The sequence below is a fragment of the Pyxicephalus adspersus genome, chromosome 5 (genome assembly GCF_032062135.1).
Source record: "Pyxicephalus adspersus chromosome 5, UCB_Pads_2.0, whole genome shotgun sequence".
Classification (NCBI taxonomy): domain Eukaryota; kingdom Metazoa; phylum Chordata; class Amphibia; order Anura; family Pyxicephalidae; genus Pyxicephalus; species Pyxicephalus adspersus.
Genome location: NC_092862.1, coordinates 57,987,983 through 58,002,469, shown reverse-complemented (window position 1 = coordinate 58,002,469; position 14,487 = coordinate 57,987,983). Strand labels below are relative to the sequence as shown.

The 14,487-nt window shown below is 35.1% G+C and overlaps 1 long non-coding RNA gene across 13 annotated transcripts in view; it reads left to right on the top strand.

Annotated features, from left to right (window-relative positions):
* LOC140330974 (uncharacterized) overlaps positions 1–14,487 on the top strand; it is a 240,975-nt gene that overhangs the window by 108,382 nt on the left and 118,106 nt on the right. For all 13 annotated transcript variants that reach the window (XR_011920836.1, XR_011920837.1, XR_011920838.1 and 10 more), the window contains exon 3: positions 2,738–2,827. This is a non-coding gene — a long non-coding RNA (uncharacterized lncRNA). The remainder of the gene's footprint in view (positions 1–2,737; positions 2,828–14,487) is intronic.

Sequence of the window (14,487 nt, the reverse complement as noted above, 5' to 3'; positions counted from 1 at the left end):
AGGCAATTAGACATGGGAGTGGGTGTAATGCTAAAATAAAATACTGATCCTGTAAGTTTAAGTCGACATATGTGGTCCAACCCATTGCAAGTCAGAATTTTGGTAGACCACATCCTTTTCTGTTGGCCGAATGCCAGAATGTTAGTATTTCTGTGCAAAGTGGCAATGATTTAAGCAGGCTTAAAATCACGACTCTGTGACAGGGTGTGTAAATCTTTGTAAATGACAAATGCTCTAATCTGCATCCCTGATAACAAAATCGGGCCCCAAAACATTTAAAATGAGTGGTCTTTTCATGCACAGAATAGATATAAACCCAAACAGCCTGGTATGCAGTACAGTGTACAATGTGTATCCCAAGAAGGTGTATCTTCTTCAGCCTTTGAGAGGTTTAATCAGGCTTATAGACTGCAACAACATGTTTACAAAGCAGGGGACCAAATGGGGGGCAGTTGTCACCCCATAGCATGGTCACTCAAGGAAGAATGTGAATACTTACCTTTCCTCCCACCCATGCTGCTGAATACCACTCTTTTCTTGACATATGGACCCCTGAAGTCTGGAGGGCAACCAGCACTTTTGTAGATCCCTGGGGTCCTCCATCACCACTGTCTACTGTATGATGATGATACTGATGTGAAGAGCAGCCGAAAAAACCAGGGAAAGCCTGTGGGACCCAAGATTTTGACAGTATTGAACATGATGGAATTCCAGCAGACCTGGGAGAAAGCTTTCTTAGGGTTATTGGTGATTGATGGCGTTAGTGACACAGGCAGTGTAAAAGGTAAATATGTATTGGGCTTTTGTTTCACAGGTATGTTTTGCAATAAACATTTTAAGTATAGCAGCGGGGTAACTTTTAATATTATTTTATTATAATATTTTATTATAATAATATATTATTTTAATAAAGTTATATTTGAGACACCTCCTACCTTCTCTCACCAGCTCCTAAGCATGCATACCAGCTCTGTACATAGTTAAGAGCATTGTGATGAGTACGGGGTCGCCATTATCTATAACTGCTATACACAATGAAAAACTGTTAGATAGTTGAGGTGAACTAGATGCCAAGACATCATTTGTTGGCCTTAAAGGTGACTTTAACCCTTGAAAACAAAATGATGCGTAAGATTGCAGCAAATTCAATCATGCTAAATAGTTACACAAATATAAATCTTCATAGATAAGCCCGTCCAGTTTCATAAGTTAAAAAAAGAATGTTCAGATCTTTTGCAGAAGCCCACTGATGACTTGATCCCCTTTAGGGCTGGAATTCATTGAAGGGATAAAGCTTTGGGGAAATAACTTACAATGAATGCATCAGGGGAATGTTTGAATCACACGGGAAAGCACTCTTGAGAGAGGAAGGCCTTATAGTGCAAGTGGGAAATATGCCCTAAGGGGTGGTTAATAAATGAAGTAGGGAATTCATAAAGGAATCGTTTAGAAGTAAAACATGTGGATTTATCTTCCCCAGGGTAATGTTTTTTGGCTACATTAAAGAATGGTATCAGAAGTATAAATTAGAAAGCAACACATATATATTTGTAGATAAGTATAAGTACATAAGTTGAAAGACAAAAAGATTATAGAAGCTTGTGAGAACAGTTAATGTAAATAGCAGCATATGTGTTTTGTTTTTCTTTACTTGTGACAATGATCCTTCCCTACTCCATGGTTTACTAACACTTATTGAAGTTTATGTAAAAAAAACATATCTTACACATGGCTCCTTTGTAATATCTATGCTTCACAACACATGTGAAAATCACACTGACTCTTAAATAACTATACGAAGAAGAAGAGCTTCAGAATCTTTTTACCAAGTCGGTTTGATTTTAAACAGGCGTACTTTTGTTAGTTTTAATAATTTGTACTTCCAGTATAAGAAACAGGAAAAACTAAGCAGATGGAATTGACCTGTGATTTCTAAAGTATGGTGTATTTCCACACTGCTGATAATTCTCAGTATCCTTACTGGAGAGTGCTGATGTGTGCATATTCTACCTTGGACTGAAATCCGAATTGGTTTTGGAAGACCATACTGCATACTTGTGTCTCCATCTATGTAAATAATTCCTACAGTGGCAATAAGTGGCTGACATTGCACATTCATATTAAAAATAATGTTCTTCTATCTGCTTTATCCAGTTTTGAGCTAAATCAGATATTTTGGAGAGGAGAAAATCCAATTTTTACTTTTATCTATGTACATTTCTAGGATTTCATCTCTGTGCTTGTTTGTACTGAAGGTCACACGGACAACATGGCAGACGATCGTTTTGCTAATAGAAATACCAAACCTTGTACCTAATATTTAAAGACACATATTGTTCAGGGAAGGATTTTTTAAGAGGTCTGCTCACATGAGCTTGGTTTAATAGATCATGAGAGTTAGTCAAATGATTAGTCGAATTTAAAATTTATTAGTGAAACGAATACCTTGTTTCAATTGTAATTGTAGTAGCTATTTACAGTACTAAAGTTCACTTAAATGGAGTGAATATGACAAATTGATAAGAGATACCAACTATGATTACCTATTTATTCCATATATGAATAAATGTAGAGTTAAAATGTTTTGGCCAATGCTTAAGGCTACTTGTTTAAATTCAGTTTTTATCTGCTTGCACAAGTGTTGCCTATTTCTTTCTAAAGTAAAATGATCACAGCCTGATTCAATTCACCTAATTACCTAATTATATTTGTTTACATGTGTTGCTTTGTCTTGCAGTCAGATCTCTGTATGCCTGATTGGATGTAGGACCACCCAGTTGGTATCAGCAACATCTGGATGACACTTTGGAAAGGGGGGAGGAAAACAGTGAGTATGCACAAACTGCCATTTCATTTCTGTGGTCTGCTGCATAATAATTGTCACGTCCAATGTAATAAAGCTTGTTAATTAATTTTAGGACAATAGTCATACAAAATGTGTTAAAGAGTGTTAAAGACTACGATTTCTGTAATTTATGAAATCATTTTAAACTTCTATTCCTTGTGTTATGTGCGTTTCAATTTGATCTTCACTAATCCATTTTGTTACAGAACACTGATTTTATATTTTCCAAATAAATTTCATGAAAGCTGTGACACACTTGCCTTTTGTTAATCACACCTATAAAAACAAGTTCAAAAGTTTTTACATGAATGCCATTTGTAGACAATATTGCAAACTAAATGTATTTTTCTGCATTTGAGCCACAAAACTGGCAAAAACAACATATAAAAAAGTAAAAATACTTGCATGAATTCTGTATACTTGCTTACTATTGAAAACCAATAAAGGAAAAACCACCAGTGTTTCCTATGGCATTCATTTTACTTTCATGTTGCAAGAATATAGCTGATTATCTGATGTATGGTAGAACACTGTTATTTTATACAATTTGATATGGGTGATAGAGGTATTATGAGTCAGGTGCACTTTTGGATTGTTTGTGTCTAACTGCTATGAGCAAACATGGCAGTTGTTAAAATAATAATACTTTATCAACATAACTGCAAAACAACTTTCTAAACCTAGGGATATAAATAACTGCCACTTAACATACCCCAAAAGAATACAATATAAAACTTAATAACTACAACAATGTACCTTTACAAAACTGTCTCTTTTTCTAAATATTATACAATCCAACATTTCCTGTGATATGTTCCCAGATTTTAAAGAAAAGCAAATGATGTATAGTCATAACCAATACAGGTTATTTACACATACAAGTAAAGATAATAATTTTTATTCACCCCCTAGAGTGCATAGGTGAGAGTCTGTAATCCCACCATACCTTTGGTATTTCATTATTTATCATTTGTCTTAAAGTTGAATTAGGTGAAAATGTCCTCTCTTCTCCAATAGATTTTTCCACAAAAGTATTATTTCTAGGAGGATAATCCTTTATATAAATTCTACCTGAAATAAGTAATCTGACTGGGATGCTTTGATGTAGGAGAGCATAAGATAAGCTTCTAATTGCTAAGTAAACAAACCAGGAAGACTCTGCTTGCTATGAATAATTGCAACAAAATGATTTTTATCTCACTTGAACAAGTTTCCTTCGCATAACCTAAGCATACATAATAGCTGCATATAGCACATGCAGTAGGGGGATATCATGTTTTTTATACAGATGACATTCATTTGGGATAAAGGCAGGTAGGGTAACCATATAAGCAACAAGGAATTGGGAGAGAGTTTTTTATGGTATGTGATGCCAGTCTGTAATTTAGACACAGTTGCATGTGGCTACAACAAACAATCACAGGTATGTGAACAGGAGTATTCCTGTGGTTGATAATGGGAATATTTCTTCCCAATTGCACTTGAGATGCTGTTACTTGTTATTGGCCTGGGTATAATTTAATATGTATGATAATGCATATAATAAATAGGCAACTCTCACCAAGATTTAATACCTGTTTCTGTAAATGAATACTTCTCTTTGTGTAATTTTGATTATAATTGAAGGATTGAACATTTCTTTGGGAAAAGGGTTATTTAGCTGATTGGAGAAAAGGTTATGGCTGGAGGCGTGGTTGCAAAATATATTTTGTAGTCACTGAGCAACCGAGCAAAGATGGCTTTTATCTTTGTTGTAACAAACATTCCATTATCTATACAATTTTCATGCATTTTTATGCAATTTTTTAATAGGGTTTGCTAATGAATCTAGCTCTTTTTTGGTAGATAGTCGCCCTATTCTGCCCCCAATTATGGCAGATTTGTTCACATTTCACAGTTCTGAGGCAAGTTAATGTTGTCGAAGAGATTTTATTATCTGTAAGGAAAAATGCTGTATAAAACTGTCTTTGATTTTGTACATTCTTGTCAATATCTTTTATATAAAACTTCAACTCTGTAAATGTGAAACTTGCTATATTTTCGGTATCAAAAACCTTTGTTTTGATGTTAGTAGAAAAAAATTTTTACTTTTCAATGTGGAAATAACTCAGGTTTAGCCTTTTATCCTGAATAACCATGCTGATTTTCATCTTTGTGTTCAATGTAAATTTGACATTTCTAACCAGCTTAGTTTTTTTTCAGTCTACAGACATGCCTGAATAGAGTGAGCTTTTTATAGCATACATTGCAATAAACCTTCATTTAATCAGATCTCTTACTATATTCTAAATGTTTACCTGTATCTAATAAAATCACAAAAACATTATACAAACAGGATAATAACTAGGTCTTTGTTTGCATCTTTTAAAATTGGTCATTGTGCCCAAATATTTTAAAAACGGGTAGAGATGGTAGTCAAGGTTAAACCTTGCCTTCCAATGTCTTATATTCTCCAATAGAGCAACCCAAATTTCTTGGGTTTTTTGAGCGTTCCTCTCAGTACCTTCTCAGTATTTCAAATGCTACAGTGAGAGTGTGTCCTACTCACGCTCACCATGATCCTGGTCTGACCAAGAGTTTCCCCAAAAGAGGCAAGACACTGCAAAAGTGAGACTGACCCTTTAAAGCTTTGTACAGCAAGTTGACCTTTTGTGCCATTAGCATTATAATTTAAATACTTTTTCTTGCACATCATTCTTGTAAATCACAAAGGATATTTTTACCCTCTTAAGAGTTTTGGGATAGGACCTACAGTCTACCAGATGTTGGAACAGGCATATACAAATGTTGAGCTTTCTTATAAAGCTAAGATGTTAAACACGCTAAGGAATTCACTGAGGAAAGTGTCGCACAAAGTATTGTTAAGTGCTGGAATGTTTTTGTAATGTTGTAAATTCATATGTACAATATTAAATTATTAGACATTTTAACTGCATAAAATTGTGGTACCTAAAAAATCCCTAAAACCCAAAAATGCAGTTGTAATAATTGTTAAAGGGATGTGGTACCGGATATTCCTTTCCCACTTTTGGGATTTTGGGATAGGTGCAAATTGCTTCTGATCCACAGGAAAAGTTTCCAAGGTCCCTGAATGTTTTGAAAATCAATCTTCTTAAGCCATCTGTATAAATGTATTCATCCTCATATACACTTTAAGTTTAACTGCAAGTTTCCTGTCAGCAGTAATCTAAACTTGTTCTTAAAGCTCCAAGTCAAATCATGGTGCCTTTCAGGCTATATTTATAAACGTTTCCATTTTCTTGCACATAATTTTTGAACATCTTGAAGAATGCCTTTACCCCCTGTTATGACTGAACATGTGCAAATGGTCTCCAATTCCCAAGAAAGTTCTTGCTTTAAAACATCCCTGAATGTTTTGTCTCTAGAAAATGCCTAGAAAAGAATCAGGGGCTCTATAAACATATTATATATTTGCCTGGAGGTGAGCTTTAAAATGTAATGGTGCCATGCAATGGATAACATGGTAATTGGCAAGCAATTCTTACTCGTCCTATACATGGATACTAAATCACCATCCTGACCCAGCCAGCCTAAAATGATATGCAGCCGTACACTGATAAGGCCATCACTCTGCTCTTTCTTCCTGTGTAATAGTACTGTGCAACGCAGCCCTTATTGAAATGTCACACATAATCCTAAATTCCTTACATATATATAAAATTTATATATATATAAATTTGTAAATAGACCACTGATGCCTTTTATTCTTCATTCTTTCTTGTTGTTAACTTGCTTCCCTTGTTTAATAACTTAGACTACCTCGTTAGAAAAAAAGGAAAACTTTGTTCTTCTTATCACACTTGTTATGGGAACTGGAGCAAATGACATCACTAACTGAAAAAAGACAAAAATAGATCATGTGTCATCAAAAATATTGCCAAGAACAGCATGCAGGGAAGATCCAGCAAACATAAAATTATTAAATTACCTTGTCACATTGCTCTATTACTCATCCATGAAAGAGTTTAAGGCATTTATGTTGGAAAATATTGATCTCAATTGATATAAATCTTAAATATCTTTAACCATAAAATTAAATTAGCATTATATTAAGGCACTGAAATATCAAACACAATTTTCTCAGATATTCTTGTATTTGCCTGATAATATTAATAGCATTTTTTCAAATTATGTAAGTGCTTTAAAATGATTCACAATATTTATAGATCATTGTTTCAAAATAGCTGCTGGCAGGTTTAGCTTAGCTTAATATAGACTGCACAGCTGATACTTGATTGTTAAAAAATTAGGTTTGCTGAAGTGAAGTCATTGAGTAAAATATAAATTCTTCTTGTAATTTTTATTATAGTTAATTTTGTTGCTTCACCAGTATATACAAATTATATAGTAGGTATGCTTAAAACTAAAATGATGTCCAACTGATCTCACAAACAACAGCGATTTGTTCTAGGCCAGTTTTTGGCCAGTGATATTGTCTGGCTCTCACTTTTATAACAATAAATATTATGCACACAGACCAACTGTGTATGATTAGTGGATGATTTTCTTGAACTAGGGGTTCCTTTACCATTAAAGACCCCAAATGGATTACCCAATATGTCCCCATTACCATTTCCTCAAAGTTTTAAATTCATCATAAGTCCTATTGTACTGGCATAATGTCAATAGCTTGGTGGTACTATAAATAAAAAGAACAGCTAAAGAATAATACAATGTTTTAAGATTATTCACTTACTTGATCCAGTCTCATACCACCTTCATTTGGTTCCAATACTTCTATTGGGTGGTAAGGTTAAGAAGTCGCTTTTAGTAGTCAGAAGGATTCTTTTGATGTCATCTTAACCAAAAGGTGTACAGTTGTTATTGAATTTACTTTTTTATGTATTAAAAACACACACAAGTTACATATGAGCTAATACTAAGAGTACACAGCCGAGATGCTGGTAAGGGTTCAAGAACACCTGACAAAAGGGAGTGGAGTGAACTGATGACCTTAAATTTTCAGGTATTTTTCATTAGAAAGGTCTCTTGTATGAGTCAAAATTATGCAGCCAGTAAAGTCTCTGAATTCTTATTCCAGGACACTAATTATCAAGTAGTCAACCATTGGATAAGCATGCCAAAGGCCTAGAAACTTTTTAGCTCTTCTAAGCAGGGTCCTCTCCTCCTTCTGTGTCACTGTCTGCGTCTGTCTGTCATTTCCAACCCCTATTTAATGTACAGCCATGCGTGATATGTTGGCGCTATATAAATACTGTTTAATAATATTTGAATAATAATATTAGTTAATAACCATATTTCTTTCAAAAAAAGGACGAGTAGATTATTTTGGGAATATTTTAAGGTGCTTTGAGGTTGTATACTATGTTGCACCAAAGTTTTATTGGAAATTAATATTTACAGTGCCTGTTATGGGAGCACCTCACCTACTTTCTATAACAGGGCTTCCCAACTACTGGGCTGCTGACCAGTACCGTGACATGGCTGTGCCAAACCAGGGCACGGCTTTCCCGGTCAGCTGCAATTTTCTCTGTGACAAAAGGGATCTGTGTTCTCTCTTATTTTGTTCAACCAATTTTATAAGCAGACCTGCATGATTGGCTGAACAAACTGTTATCAGAGAGAACACAAACCTTTCCTATGACTGCAAACTCTGCAGCTAATAAGGACAACCATGATCCTTGCTCTTCCCCCACGTGTCCACAATCTCAACCCACCTGCCCACAACTTCACCCCAACCCCCTACCTGTCCCTGATGCAAACAAAGATGGGGTGTGCTGTTCTATATCTTAATCATAGGAATTTACAAACCTAAAAATTAATTATATAAGAATTCTAGCCAACCCCAAACCAATTTGGGGGTTTTATTGTCTCACATGGTGTGTGCCCCTTGGGTTTCTATGGAGCACGCCACAATGTAGTCCCATCTGCTTTTAGGACACAAAAATTAGAGCAAAGTGTAAACTCTACCCTGACCATTTTATGACCTCTTCAGCTATTTTCTATCTTTACTTCCTGTATCTCTACTGCAAGTACCAGATGGTGTACTGTGTTTGACACTGATCGGGCCTGTATCATAGGAGTAATCCCATGTTTTTCCTTTACCTACAAATACAGGGTGTGAGTATAGAGTAAGTAGTCTCCGAGTTGGGGGGGGGGGGTGTTACCCCTGAATGGTCAAAGTGACAGTGTCTCTTTAAATCACATTATCTTTGTACTCTTATTCAGCACTATTGTTATTATCCAAACTGTAGAGTGCTATTTTTTTGCTCACATTTATAGCACAACAGCCTCTGTAAGCCTAAAGAAAGCTCCCTTTCCACCCACTTGCCTTGTTTTGATTTTAGTCACAGATTTAGTTTGTTTATTTGCAAAACTGTCTTATTAAGCTTCCTAATTATAAAGACAATTGTGTAAGATATTAAAAGCTAATTGTCGCTTTGTGACAAGCAGGCACTGCTGAGGATTGTTTTCTTCATGCAGATCTTGCACTGTAATTTTCATTTTTTGGACTGAGTTTTGGTTCGTGCTGTTTGTGCCCTCATCACCTCCTTTGCGTTGCTTTTGCCAAGTATATTACGCTAATAATAGAAGCTACTCGTCTCCCTTTTTCAATGAGCAGTAATGTACAATGCATGCCAACATTTTTATTTTTGGTCTTCGGTAATGAGTAATGTAGCAACCAATTTACTGGCAGATAAATACAAATGTTTTATCTTTAAAGTTTTTTTTTCTAAGACTCATTCTCATGTGACAGTTTTTTAAGTAAATTATATTAAAATGAAAAAGTGGTATTTTTGAATAATTTAAGTTTTTGCACGTGTTCTTTGCAGCACATGATTTAGCTACAGTGTGTCTTGCTTGATTATATTTCTGTGACTCACAACTCTAGCAGCGGCCAAATAAAGGTTCACTGACCCTTTATTGTAAAATGACAAGCCATGCATACAGTCACAGAGACACAGAGTAACACACAGAGACACAACACAAGTAACACATTCAGCCTAGACAAAGTCTACACTTCCTTTTTTCATGTTGGACCCTATAAGCTTTTGCCCCTGTAGGCATGTAAATGACCTGTGCATATTATGCAGGAGTCATTGACCTTTGATCCATTTGAAAGAATTTAGTTGCAGTAAATTTTTTAAAAGCAACCAAATGCACCAAAGTACAAGCTTAGGCCCATATGTCAATGTATATGCAGTAGTATCCTTTATTTTAAGCTTGTAAATGCTAGTCTGGAGAGCACTGGTCTCAACAAGCATTTTCAAAGACATTAACAAGTATTAATGGTCTTTGCTGAAGCCCTCAAAGTACCATTTTCAGCTGACCCTAACAAAAGTACTGGCTAAAGCTTTGAGACAGTGTTTCTCGACCAGGGTTCCTTCAGGGGTTGCTAGGGGTTTTCTTTGAGCAACAAGCAATTTGTACCTCTCAGGTCAGATACCACTGACACCAATGATCTTTTTGGCTATCTGTAAGGATGAAATTCTTCCCACTGGTCCGAAATGTAGGGGACATTCTTCCTATTGACCACCACACTAATCTATTGTGAGCTGTGGACATAGTTACTTCAAGGGTTCCCCGTGTTAAAAAAGGTCCAGAAACTCTTTTTAAGGTATAACTGTACTTGCACATATAATAGTGCATTAAGAAAAAAAATCTAGATTGGACCAGCTACTTAGGGTGTGTATTTACAGAGAAATGGCCTGCAAACAACAGGGATGACTTTTTATGTCTACCCAGTGGACAGAAGGTGGGCTTTAAATCCAACTAGTAATTCATGCACAAGCCTCATAAAAAAAAATGTCCTTACCTTTTTTTTAACAAATCAAAATTCCCTTTTATTCATGATGCACATGCCCACCCTTCTCAGACCCTGCAGCTTGCAGTGGGAAGATTTTAGCAACAGAGACATTGCTTCTAATCTAGAAAGTAAGAGCTAATGAACAAGCTACAGACAATGATGACATTGCTGATAGCTATGCCCCCTAAAATAATTTTTCATCCCACTATAGGATAAGCAGACACAACCTATATGAGAGTGGCAACTCTGCTCAGAATTCAAGAGCAAAGCAACATTGTTACCACAGCATCACAGGAAACTACATTAGGTTGATATCACTGGCAGAATAGGTAAATGCAAATAAATCTGTAAATGCAGATTCACTTACATGTAAGTGTTTTATTAGGAGGCCATAGTTCTGTAACAAAATTAATAAAAGTAATACAATTTTGCAATGTAATCAAAAGTATATTATCAGTATGGTTTGCCTCTATGTTATACACTTCTACTTTGGTCTGATACATTATGGTGTTAAAAAACTCCTGTTGAAGTTCCCTACCTGTGAATTAGGAAGACATCGTAGAAGAATATTCCGGCAGTATAACTTTACCCTAGACCTCTGTCATGAGAGAGCCTATATGGGAAATTGTAAGAATAAAATATTTTAATCTATTAGGATAGCAGATAGTACATAATTTTAAAGTCTAGAATGTGGATGTTGAACTTAATGGCATACATAAGATTAAAATTCCAAGTTGTGAAGGTCATTGAAGAATTACTGAAAATAGTTTGATCCTTAGAGTGCTGAGATCACAGATATGTAATATGATTTATCTAGCATTCCCTTGGAGAAATATAATATGTCCTCCTGTGGTACACGTTGAAGTCACTTTGTCATATGACCTAGTGTTCAATGTATCAACTCGAACAATATGCCTGGTGACCTGATCCATGAGGCAGGTAGACAATTCAGCATTCAGAAATGCTTTAAGAAGAGTTTTTTCTAATTAATTTAAACCTGCGCAATTGATTTATCTCAACTATGAAAATACGTTAATACAATCCTGAATTACCACATTCCATAATTTCCTCACCCGTGACTAGATATATTACCCTAACATATGCTTGCTGCACATGAACACAAGGTTATAATCAAAGCAAAGGCCTTCTCTTTCGTTACTAATAAGGCTAAGTCTACACTGAATTTATTTTAAATGCCTATAAATGCTCCTACAGCTTTTGTAGGAATTTTTGAGCATTTAGAAAGACACTTTAATAAAGATATGTGGCAGAAAAGATCTAGAATAAGGGGAAACACCTCCCAATTGCCCCAAAATGCCCCAAAACACACATCCATTGTAATGGTGTTGTTTGGAGCATTTTTGAACATTTAGGGCGTTTGGAACATGTTTTTGGATGTTTATAAACTTATTTTAACACTTTCTAAATGCCAATGGATGCACAGCCCATCAAGAAAAAGCTTAGGTGAAGACTGGGGAAACAATAGACTTAGCCCAAGAAACCCCAGTTCTGTTTTCAGCCAATAAAATGTTACGTATTTCACTCACTTAACTAGAATTGCACATATTGTAGTTTTAAACAAATTATTGTATGGAATTATTTTGAATTTATAGAAAGATACAAAATGGCTGATGCTAAAAGCAATAGCAAAAAAAAAAATTCAACAAATAAGCTGAAGGCAAAGTATTTTTGAATTTTTTGTTATCCATACAGTAGAAGAACAATGAGTTCTTATTCTGATTAAGGTGTATGAATAGATAGAGTAGTGAATGGTTAAAATCCCCCATCAGTTTATATTTTGCTGTCTTTTTCCGACAAAATTTCCTTTAATTCCTGTACCAAACACAACTGGATGTGTGAATAAATCTCTACAAAGTGAGAGGAATCCCTATCTCAGACAGTTACACTTTTGGGATTCTTTGATCCAAACCTGAATTTTCCCAACCTTTTATTGGAGGTCTCAGAATGGGAATGCACTATCGGTGTATTAAAGGCACGGTAAGTTAAAGGTAAAGGTAAGTACATTTACACCTTCTACAACTTCCCAGTCAAGACTTTAAATAGTCAAGGTGGTTTCCTTTTCTGTAATGACAGTATGTTGTGGCTTATGGTAACCATTGATGGTTCACAGTCCAAAAATAACTGAATAGGCCTCATCCTGGGAACAGTGTTCTGCACAAGCGGTGTAGGCATTGTGGTCAGTGTGAGCTTAGGAATTTTTTTCGAAGACCACAATTTTGCCAATAAACTAACAGGGTAACAATAATGTGTTAATGGGGTAGGTAGCCTATTTTACTTTGTGATTTGTATTATTATTACACAGTATTTATATAGCGCTGATTTATTGTGCATAGTCCATAGTCATGTCACTAGCTGTCCCTCAAAGGAACTCACAATCTAATCTCCCTGCCATAGTCATATGTCTTTTAATACAGTCTAAGGTCAATTTTGGAAAGAAGCCGATTAACCCAACTGCATGTTTTCAGAATGTGGGAGGAAACTGGAGAGTACCCAAAGAAAACAGATTGCTAACATCTGAGCCACCATGCTGCCCAACATTGTGGAGATTTATTCACATGTCCTGTTTGTATGGCTGAGGCCTAGAACTGCACAAGTATGTTAGATGTCACATAAGTCTGCAACTTGAAAACATAAATTTCCAAAAAAACAAGCAAGGAGTTAACATTTTTTGAAATGGAGATTTTGCTGAATTTTAATTTTGTTAGGTCCTAACTAATGGTATTCTGAGCTTATTACATTCCCTGCTGAGGAGGATAAGGGAAAAACAACTGCTTTGCATAGAAAAAAAAAATGTTTTAAAATAAATTTAGCTCTGAATTTCAACAAACAGCCAGAAGCTTTATTTAATTTTAATGCTTAAAAGACACTATTATCTATCTAGACATAACCTTTTCTATTAGCAAATTATATAGCTATGAAACAGATGTTAAACTTAGCCTCCAGTATGATATTGCAAAAGGATGTCGCTTAACCATTAATAAATTAGCCAATTTAGTTCAGTAGCTCTTTTAATATTCAAGACTGATTTGCGTAAAACAAATGGGAGACAGATCTTGATTTTTCTTTCATGTATACAGTACGGTTTTGCTTTGGTGTGGATAAATTTATCTTTTTAGAAGAGTGCTTTAGAAAATTAGCCTTTTTAGATATTTTCCAAAATATTCATGTCTTTTTTTTAAGGCCGGGAATGTTCACCATTTGTATGTAGGTTAATAAATTCAGAGGGCTGATTCAATATGGATATGTGCTGTGCTAAAGGAGATTGAAGCAAATGTGAGTTGCCCCCTGCTGTGCAGGACAGCCATGAAATGTACAGCAGTACAAACACAGAAAATGAGTTTTAGTGATGTGAACATCAATTTGTATTATAATTTTTTATTTGATTTTTATGACATTTGTTTTTTTCCTTAAAGTTATGAATACATTTAAATGAATGAAAATGAACAACCTTTTTCGCTGAGAATCATAGTATTGACAAGTTGTGTATTTTGAAAACAGGTAGTTCATGAATAACTGCTAGTCTACAAATGAATGGTGCTGGAGATAAGAATTCCAGGGAGCACCTTGTACAAAACTGTCAAAAAACTTTGGAATATGTTAAGATATGTTATTAATTTTAACAGATTGATACATTTAACCAACTGCCTCTCCTTTCTTTGCCTCGTTAGAGGAAATAAAGCATAAATTTCTTGGCTTATAAACATAAGCATTATAGACAAAAACATTCCACAGGAGACACAGACATTCCACATCATAACCCATGGATTTGGTACACCAAGTAATTGAAACCTCTGTTCTTTTAAAGAAATTAAAGTAAAAATGTGCAACAATC